Source organism: Oncorhynchus gorbuscha, linkage group LG12 (genome assembly GCF_021184085.1).
Source record: "Oncorhynchus gorbuscha isolate QuinsamMale2020 ecotype Even-year linkage group LG12, OgorEven_v1.0, whole genome shotgun sequence".
Taxonomy (NCBI): Eukaryota; Metazoa; Chordata; class Actinopteri; order Salmoniformes; family Salmonidae; genus Oncorhynchus; species Oncorhynchus gorbuscha.
Window position 1 is genome coordinate 59,841,885 of NC_060184.1, and position 10,662 is coordinate 59,852,546.

Here is a 10,662-nt window from a genome sequence, read left to right on the forward strand (position 1 = left end):
CAACTGTGGGACTTTATATAGACAGGTGTGTGCCTTTCCAAATCATGTCCAATCAATTTAATTTACCACAGGTGGACTTCAATCAAGTTGTAGAAACATCTCAAGGAAGATCAATGGAAACATTTCATACATTTGCTAAAATTTCTAAAAAACATTTTTACTTTGTCATTATGGGGTATTGTGTGTAGATTGCTGAGGATTGTTGTGGAGTCAAGGGGTTTGAATCTTAAGGGGGACATCTTATCGACAAATTTCTGTTTGCCGGGCATCACCTGTGAAATCTCATGTGAAAGAATCCACATGTGAGACTTCATGTGAAATATCATCGCATGTGAAGTGTTCCAAAACCACATGGTTTCACATGATTTCACATGTGAAAGGTTATTTGATCACAAGAAAATCTCATAACATGAACATTTCACATGTGAAATCATGTGTATTTTCCATAAGGGCTTGCAACTTTGATCTAAATAATTTCCCCTAATTATTGCTCTCCTCATTTTTTAAATTATATTCCATTATAATCCTCATCAGTAGAGAGCAGTGGGTCTTTTCCCATAACCACCCCCCCCCACCCTCCCCTCTGACTGGATCCAGTTACAGATTGAGAGAGACATATTTGAATGGCTGACACAACCTGGTCCTGTTTCAGTCATGATGAATCACTGAGCCTGACTATAATTACAGTGCTCTGTCCACACAGGCCCAAACACTGATCGATGACTTACTCAAGCCAAAGGCTGTCTTCCGGAACAGTAGCCTGGTTGGTCCACCACAGAAGGCTCTGGACAAGACATCTCCTAAAGCTCCCATCCCACCACAGGATAATAAATTAGGAGTGCTTTATAGACGAGGGTGCACTCTATTTAACCCCTCACCTGCTGCAGTGCACTGTTACTGTTAGGATACTATAGGGACAGTACTTTTTGGTACAACGGCGTAATATGGGGACAGTACTTTTAGGTACAAAGGTGTAATATTGGGACACTACCTTTAGGTACAAAGGTGTAATATTGGGACAGTAATTTAAGGTACAAAGGTGTAATATTGGGACAGTAATTTAAGGTATGGTGTTTCTGAACATGTACAGCCCCAGTAATATTTGTGTATGTTTTTTCTCCCTAACTTTGTGGTATTCAATTGGTAGTAGTTACAGTCTTGTCTCATCGCTGCAACTCCCGCACGGACTCGGGAGAGGCGAAGGTCGAGAGCCATGCTTTCTACGAAACACAACCCAACCAAGCCGCACTGCTTCTTGACGCAATGCACATCCAACCCATAAGCCAGCCGCAACAATGTGTCGGAGGAAACACCTGGCGACCTGGTCAGCATGCACTGCGCCCGGCCTGACACAGGAGTCGCTAGTGCGCGATGAGACAAGGATATCCCTGCCGGCCAAACCCTCCCTAACCCGGACGACGCTGGGCCAATTGTGCGCCGCCCCAAGGGCCTCCCCGTCGCGGCCTGCTGCGCCCGGCCCGACACAGGAGTCGCTAGTGCACGATGAGACAAGGATATCCCTGCCGGCCAAACCCTCCCTAACCCAGACGACGCTGGGCCAATTGTGCGCCGCCCCAAGGGCCTCCCCATCGCGGCCTGCTGCGACAGAGCCTGGGCTCGAACCCGGAATCGCTGGTGGCACAGCTAGCACTGCGATGCAGTGATCTAAGACCACTGTGCCACCCAGGAGACCCAGCCCCAGTGATATCGGTGTATCTTTTTTTTGTGGCCAACTTTTTATTCAGTTTTGTCATTTTTTGTTTTTAGAGGGGGGGTTACATGTACAGAACCAATCAAATAAATACATTCAAAGTTAACCCAAACCCATTCCCCTCCTCAGTCCCCATCCACCCACCCGCATCCTCCCTCCCCACCCGGAAACCATGCATTTTATCGCAGCAGTGCTGCCTGCCAGCAGTAATCTTCTCTGATTGATTAAGAGATTCATGGGGCTATCATTGTTAAGTAACAAAATAGATGGAAAGCATTGAATATTTAAAGTGGAACTGACAGTGTTTCAGCAACGTGAAATCTTATTAAAATCTGTTCATATACATCCCCAGGAAGAATATGACATCTTTTTTTGTTTTTTTTTAACAAGTGAGCACTTAGATATGGCCATTTTCTGGCACTCATAAATTCATAGAATGTTTGGGAATCACGTAGAGTAAGGCATTTGTGAAAATTCTATAGCAATATAGAGTGGCCGTGCGATCAGAAAATTGATAGACGCTGTACTAAATAAAACCTAATAAAAACATCTGGCTCGTCCAGGACCAGAGTTTATGCAGACCGGTTCGCCATAGCCAATCAGAGCTACAGTAGGTCTTTATGCAAATAAACCATTTGCCACACGGGCCTTCCATCGTTCACTTTGAACTGGACTGGGTGTTTACAGGCAGTAGGACCTGCCATCATTCACGTTGAACTGGACTAGGTGTTTACAGGCAGTAGGACCTGCCATCATTCACTTTGAACTGGACTAGGTGTTTACAGGCAGTAGGACCTGCCATCATTCACTTTGAACTGGACTAGGTGTTTACAGGCAGTAGGGACTGCCATCATTCACTTTGAACTGGACTAGGTGTTTACAGGCAGTAGGACCTGCCATCATTCACTTTGAACTGGACTAGGTGTTTACAGGCAGCAGCAACAGCGTAACTTTAGATCATCAGAACACATTCACCAAAAAGCCACAAAATACACCTGAATGGATTTCTGCAAGTATGTAAATACTACAGGAGTCCTCTTAGATTTGGAAAACTATACAACTTGTCCAAAACCACATTTTGACAACTGAATGAGAACTTGCCTGCCTGCCTGCCTGCCGACTCATTTGATCGATGCCAAATACATTTGTTTGACAACTAAGTTGTTCAAGTGTGTCAGAGTGCGCAATAGGTCATTACTAATTCAGAGAATTGTCAGATGTCTGTTCTTAAATTCAGAGCGTTCCGCTCTCTGAGCGTTCAGGTGCACACTGCACTACTGACACTATTGACACTGGACTCTGGCCGAGGAGTAGGGTTGATCCAAGCGTTCCTCACAATGTTGGCAGTCAAGCACCCAAGCTAACTGGCTAAAGTTGGCTAGCTTGCCAGCTATTTCCAGTGAGAGAACACCTCACTCTCAAATGAGAGAACAAATCACTCATTTATACTCGGCATAGCAGAACTGGTTAGGCTGTTTTGATGTTATCTAGAGCGTGGTTGACTAACTGTGCTGCTGGCAACAATTTAACAACTTTTTTGACAGTCAAATTCAGAGGGAGTTGCGTGTTTGTAAATGCCTCAGTTATATTGCACTCTGGCACACTCAGAAGTGTGCTCTGAAATCGGGGTAAGTCAGAGTGAATTTATGAACACGAGAGATATGCTAAATGGATAACAGTCATTTAAGTTCAGCATAGCTAGCAGAGCGATTCACATTTCTTGCTAGCTAAACAAATGACACCTGCATCTCTAGCTGTAGCCACCAAAAAATTATATGAGGGGAAAAGGTAACATGACATCTTCTCAGCAGCTAGCTGGCTAGCTAGCTAACGTCAGGCTCCGTGATGTTAGCTTGCTAACTAAATAGCTACATAAATATATACACTAGCCTATTAGCCACATTATGATTGACTTAGGATCATTGCCCTTGTTAGTGTGATTGTATTGTCATTCCCATCATTAGTTACATTTGACCATTTATGTCCAAAATATTGAGTAATTGACACTGAAACAGTGCATTCCTAATGGGTGGAGGCAGCAAACAATGTACCAGGCCAACTGTGATTTACAATCTGATAGGAATATTTTTTGAACTAATGTACCAATAAATATATTAGTGAATTATATTAATCATGCATTGAACTGCGTCCATATATTCTGCCAACAATTCTGACTTCATGAAATTTTGTGCCGAATAGAACCTATTTATAAAACCTCTTATAAAGTTGTTTTTTGTTGCCAATTTTTTTGACTGATATTATGATTGTCTGTTTGTTTCAAATCTGCAAAGTAGTTAAAACATTGTCTGTTCCACTTTAACCTGTTAATCCTACCCCCTACTTTTTCGAACATTCTGTTAAAAATCGCGCAACATTTCAGCGCCCTGCTACTCATGCCAGGAATATAGTATATGCATATGATTAGTATGTGTGGATAGAAAACACTCAGACGTTTATAAAACTGGTTAAATCACGGCTGTGACTATAACAGAACGTGCGTTTCATCGAAAAGCGCAGGAAAATCTGATCACTGAAAATGGAAATATATATCCATGCGCGACTTGAACCCATTGATAAAGGTGAACCACATTTAATGGGGCTGAGGTTGCAATACCTACAGCTTCCACACGTTGTCTAGAGTCTTGTCATTTGCCTAGGCTTTGTTTCTTGGTAAAACAGACGCAAGGAAACGCATTTCCTCCGGTCTCCGACCGGATATTTTGGTTGAGAATTACACGGACATTTTTTCCAGACGGACAGCTAAAGAATATACTTCGCCTCGTGATCAATTTGATCGCTTATTAACGTTTAATAATACCTAAAGTTGCATTACAACAGTATTTCGAAGTGTTTTGTGAAAGTTTATCATCGACTTTTTTAATTTTAAAAAATGACGTTACAAGACGCTATTTTTTTCCGTTTATCACACAGTCTTCATAGATCGATATCTAGGCTATATATGGACCGATTTAATCGGAAAAAAAAGACCCAATAGTGATTATGGGACATCTAGGAGTGCCAACAAAGAAGATGGTCAAAGGTAATGAATGTTTTATATTTTATTTGTACGGTTTGTATAGCGACGACTATGCTAATTATTTTGTTTACGTCCCCTGCGGGTCTTTTGGGGTGTTACATGCTATCAGATAATAGTTTCTCATGCTTTCGCCGAAAAGCATTTTAAAAATCTGACTTGTTGCCTGGATTCATAACGATTCAATTCAATACCCTGCATGTGTATTTTAATGAACGTTTGAGTTTTAACTAGTACGCTATTAGCATTTAGCGTTTCGGTAGTTGGGTAAAAAATAGTTGCCTGCTAATGTGTATGTATCTATCACATCTTGGAATGTTCTAAAGCTATTACTGTATATGATATCGGCAAAGGTACAGATTCCACATTTGGACTATTGGGTGGGGAGGGGGGGGGGCGCAAATGGCCAGCCTTCAGATAACAAGGCATTATTGTGACATATTGGAGTATGGGCATGTCCTTTTGATTATCAGTTACATATTCTGAACAATGAATGAATGAATAAAGGCAAATCACCTCGATTGGACGGTATTCCTCCTGTCTATTTAAAATGTTTGAATCAATTAGGTCCACTATTGCTCTAAATGAATAATACAGCCGTCCACAAAGGTTCATTTGGGAGAGATGTGATTAAAGCACAAATTATGCTTTTAGTAAAAATAGGTAAGTATGTCACCTAGTGTTCTCACAATCGCCCCCTATCTTTGATAAACACAGATATTCAACTGTTTTCCAAAATGTTGTAGTCCTGTCTCGAGACATAATTACCCAAATTGATCCACACTGGCCAAAGTAGATTTGTTAAAAAGCATTTATCCTCGGATAACTTCCATTAGAAGGTTCATTAGAAACAACAGCTCTCTCGATGCAGAAGAAGCTTTTGATAAACCTAAATTGGTCAAATGTCTGGTCTTTCTTGGAACATATGGAAATTGCTCCAATTTCATTCATATAATTAAAATACTATATGCTAATCCCTCAGCCAACAGTCAATATCTGCTCTGCTCCGTTCAGAATCACTAGCAGTAGACAAGGCGATCCAATTTTGCCTTTGCTATTCTTATTATCCATGGAACCCCTGGCCCATGCAATTCGTCAATCGATGAAAAAAACACCAATTTCGTAAAAATATACTGATGACTTCATCTCATTATACGCAGAGCGATATTTTTTATATATCTAGACAATGTATCTCAATCGCTCCCAAACCCATTGAAGCTCAGAGATATATTTAGCTTCATCTCAAGTTATAAAATGAATCTAACCAAATCAGCCCTACTGCCTCTCAATACCCCGATGGAGGACTCCATCTCTACTTAGGGGAATCCCAATTGTTTCCCATTTGTAAGTATAATAAATATTTGTAAGTAGATATAATTCCCTTTTGAGATAAAACCATTGACAGCAACTTTAACAGACATTTACATTTACATTTAAGTCATTTAGCAGACGCTCTTATCCAGAGCGACTTACAAATTGGTGCATTCACCTTATGACATCCAGTGGAACAGTCACTTTACAATAGTGCATCTAAAACTTAAGGGGGGGGGGTGAGAGGGATTACTTATCCTATCCTAGGTATTCCTTAAAGAGGTGGGGTTTCAGGTGTCTCCGGAAGGTGGTGATTGACTCCGCTGTCCTGGCGTCGTGAGGGAGTTTGTTCCACCATTGGGGGGGCCAGGGCAGCGAACAGTTTTGACTGGGCTGAGCGGGAGCTGTACTTTCTCAGTGGTAGGGAGGCGAGCAGGCCAGAGGTGGATGAACGCAGTGCCCTTGTTTGGGTGTAGGGCCTGATCAGAGCCTGGAGGTACTGAGGTGCCGTTCCCCTCACAGCTCCGTAGGCAAGCACCATGGTCTTGTAGCGGATGCGAGCTTCAACTGGAAGCCAGTGGAGAGAACGGAGGAGCGGGGTGACGTGAGAGAACTTGGGAAGGTTGAACACCAGACGGGCTGCGGCGTTCTGGATGAGTTGAAGGGGTTTAATGGCACAGGCAGGGAGCCCAGCCAACAGCGAGTTGCAGTAATCCAGACGGGAGATGACAAGTGCCTGGATTAGGACCTGCGCCGCTTCCTGTGTGAGGCAGGGTCGTACTCTGCGGATGTTGTAGAGCATGAACCTACAGGAACGGGCCACCGCCTTGATGTTGGTTGAGAACGACAGGGTGTTGTCCAGGATCACGCCAAAGTTCTTGGCGCTCTGGGAGGAGGACACAATGGAGTTGTCAACCGTGATGGCGAGATCATGGAACGGGCAGTCCTTCCCCGGGAGGAAGAGCAGCTCCTTCTTGCCGAGGTTCAGCTTGAGGTGGTGATCCGTCATCCACACTGATATGTCTGCCAGACATGCAGAGATGCGATTCGCCACCTGGTCATCAGAAGGGGGAAAGGAGAAGATTAATTGTGTGTCGTCTGCATAGCAATGATAAGAGAGACCATGTGAGGTTATGACAGAGCCAAGTGACTTGGTGTATAGCGAGAATAGGAGAGGGCCAAGAACAGAGCCCTGGGGGACACCAGTGGTGAGAGCGCGTGGTGAGGAGACAGATTCTCGCCACGCCACCTGGTAGGAGCGACCTGTCAGGTAGGACGCAATCCAAGCGTGGGCCGCGCCGGAGATGCCCAACTCGGAGAGGGTGGAGAGGAGGATCTGATGGTTCACAGTATCGAAGGCAGCCGATAGATCTAGAAGGATGAGAGCAGAGGAGAGAGAGTTAGCTTTAGCAGTGCGGAGCGCCTCCATGATACAGAGGAGAGCAGTCTCAGTTGAATGACTAGTCTTGAAACCCATACCAACACTCAAATCAATTCAATCCGTCCTCAGTAGATGGAATAATATCCCAGTTGCTTTAACCAGCAGAATATCTATTGTCAAAATTAATATATTGCCATGGCTGAATTTCATATAGTAGAGCGTCTGCTAAATGACTTAAATGTAAATGTAAATGTTTCCCATGTTTCCCCCTTCTGGAAAGGATGTAGGAGGACTATCTGTACCAAACTTTAAATTGTATTCCCAGACACTAGCATTTCGCTACATCATAAATTGTTTTATGTCCAACCGCCCTCACAACCGCAGACAACGTATAACCACGCCAACCCAGGACCTCCACATCCGGCTTCTTCACCTGTGGAATCGTCTGACACCAACCACTCAGACAACTGATGAAACTGTGGGTTTTCACAACCAAAGAATTTCTGCAAAACTGTCAGAAATCCTCTCAGGGAAGCTCAACTGTGTGCTTGTCATCCTCACCATGGTCTTGACCTGACTGCAGTTTGGCATCGGAACTGATTTCAGTGGGCACTGTCACACTGGAGAAGTGTGCTCTTCACGGATTAATCCCGGATTCAACTGTAGCGGGCAGATGGCAGATGATGCTGCTGTCATTATGTTAACAGAGTGCCCCATGGTAGAGGTCGGGGTTTTGGTATGGGCAGGCATAAGCTACCGACAACAAACAAAATAGCATTTTATTGATTGCAATTTGAATGCACAGCGATACCGTGACGAGATCCCGAGGCCCATTGTCGTGCCATTCATCATCGCCATCACCTCATGTTTCAGCATGCAAGGATCTGTACATAATTCCTTTAACTTCTCTAGGGTAGGGGGCAGCATTTGGAATTTTGGATGAAAAGCATGCCCAAATTAAACAGCTTTCTACTCAGGCCCAGAAGATAGGATATGCATATAATTAGTAGATGTGGATAGAAAACCCTCTACAATTTCCAAAACAGTTAAAATAATGTCTGTGAGTATAACATAACTGATTTGGCAGGTGAAAACCTGAGAAAAATCCATTCAGGGAGTAGGATTTTTTTGTTTGTAGTTTTCTATTCAATGCCATTACAATATCCATTGACTTAGGACTCAATCTGCAGTTCCTATGCCTCCCACTAGATTTCATCAGTCTTTAGAAATGGTTTCAGGCTTGTATTCTGAAAAATGAGGGAGTAAGAGCAGTCAGAATGAGTGGACCCTGCCGTGTCACAGAGCTTTTTCATGCACGCGACCAGAGAGAGTGCCTTTCTTGTTTACCTTTTATATTGACGTATTGGCGTTATTGTCCGGTTGAAATATTATAGATTATTTAGGCTAAAAACAACCTGAGGATTGAATATAAACATTGTTTGACATGTTTCTATGAACTTTACGGATACAATTTGGATTTTTTGTCTGCCTGTTGTGACTGCGTTTGAGCCTGTGGATTACAGAAGAAAATGCGCAAACATATATAAATGTGCGGATATAAGGAGAGACTTTATCGAACAAAAAAAAAACATTTATTGAATAAATGAATGTCTTCTGAGTGCCACCATATGAAGATCGTCAAAGGTAAGGGATTAATTTTATCTCTATTTCTGACTTGTGTAACTCTTCTACTTGGCTGGTTACTGTTTGTAATGATTTGTCTGCTGGGCTATGTTCTCAAATAATCGTACGGTATGCTTTCACCGTAAAGCATTTTTGAAATCTGACACCGTGGTTGGATTCACAAGAAGTTAATCTTTAAACCAATGTAAAATAGTTGTATATTTTCTCAATTATTTTAATGAGTATTTTTGTATTTGAATTTGGCGCTATGCAATCTCACTGGATGTTGGCCAACCCTAGAGAGGTTTTTAAGCTGAAAATCTCCCAGTTCTTCTATGGCCTGCATACTCACCAGACATGTCACCGATTGAGCATGTTTGGGATGCTCTGGATTGACGTGTACGACAGCATGCTCCAGTTTCAGCCAATATCCAGCAACTTCACACAGCCATTGAAGAGGATTGGGACAACATTACACAGGTCAAAATCAACAGCCTGATCAACTCTATCTTAAGGAGATGTATCGCACTGCATGAGGCAAATCGTGGTCACACCACATACTGATTGGTTTTCTGATCCACACCCCTACCCTTTTTAAGGTATCTGTGACGAAAGAATAGGGCCTAAGGAATTTATTTAAATTGACTGATTTCTTTATATGAACTGTAACTCAGTAAACTATTTGAAATTGTTGGATGTTGCATTTATACTTTTGTTCAGTATAGTTGGTTAGCTTTAGCTACCTGCAGATTCATGCACAGTGCATGGTAGTATGAGTTGTTGCTAGCTAAAGACTCCACTATGAAAGTAACTATTTCAATATACCATGTATACCTTCTGCATCCTGTGCATGTGACCAATAAACATAGATTTTATTTTATGTAGTGTGTGTTTACCAGGGACAGTAATGTGAAGAACAACATGACCTGCACCAAAGTCAGATTAGGATATAGACCAAGGTCTAGATTAAGTTATTTTTGCTACTACTTTTTGCTACTACTACAATTTTTAGTCTTGAAATCTTTGGTTGTTTGCTACACTACCGTATTCACTCTATTTAGCACATGGCCTCACATGTGAATTCTTAAAGAGATGGGTGGGGCTAAGGCTTAAGAAGGTGTGATCGATGCTGAATGCGTGTAGGCAAAGAGCTCTCCAGTAGGTGTACCAGAACATTCATGGGCCATTTTCTCAAAAGTGGGGTTACAAGTTTTATCAACTTTCAAAGCAGAATAACTTTCCCATTGTTCCTCAACTACGGTGTATGATATACCATTTTCTAGCTCCGTGTCTCTACTTTTATCCAATGTAAAAAACACCATTTCAAATGTTGCTTCATAGGACTGAATCCATGTGGTGGGTCACAAATATCCTCATTGTTATTAGCAATGTGGTCTAAATTAAGTTAAACATAAAAATGTAATAAAGGAATTGTGTGGAAGGGGACTAACAATCTATCCTAAACAGTTTAGCCCATAAGGATGCAATGTGCTGTAGCTCTACAAGGAAGCAACCCCAGTCTGTATGGCACTTCAATATGTTGACCATTGTTCATTCATTTAGCGTGGAGTCATCATTGTCTAAATGCCCTGGAACATAGGC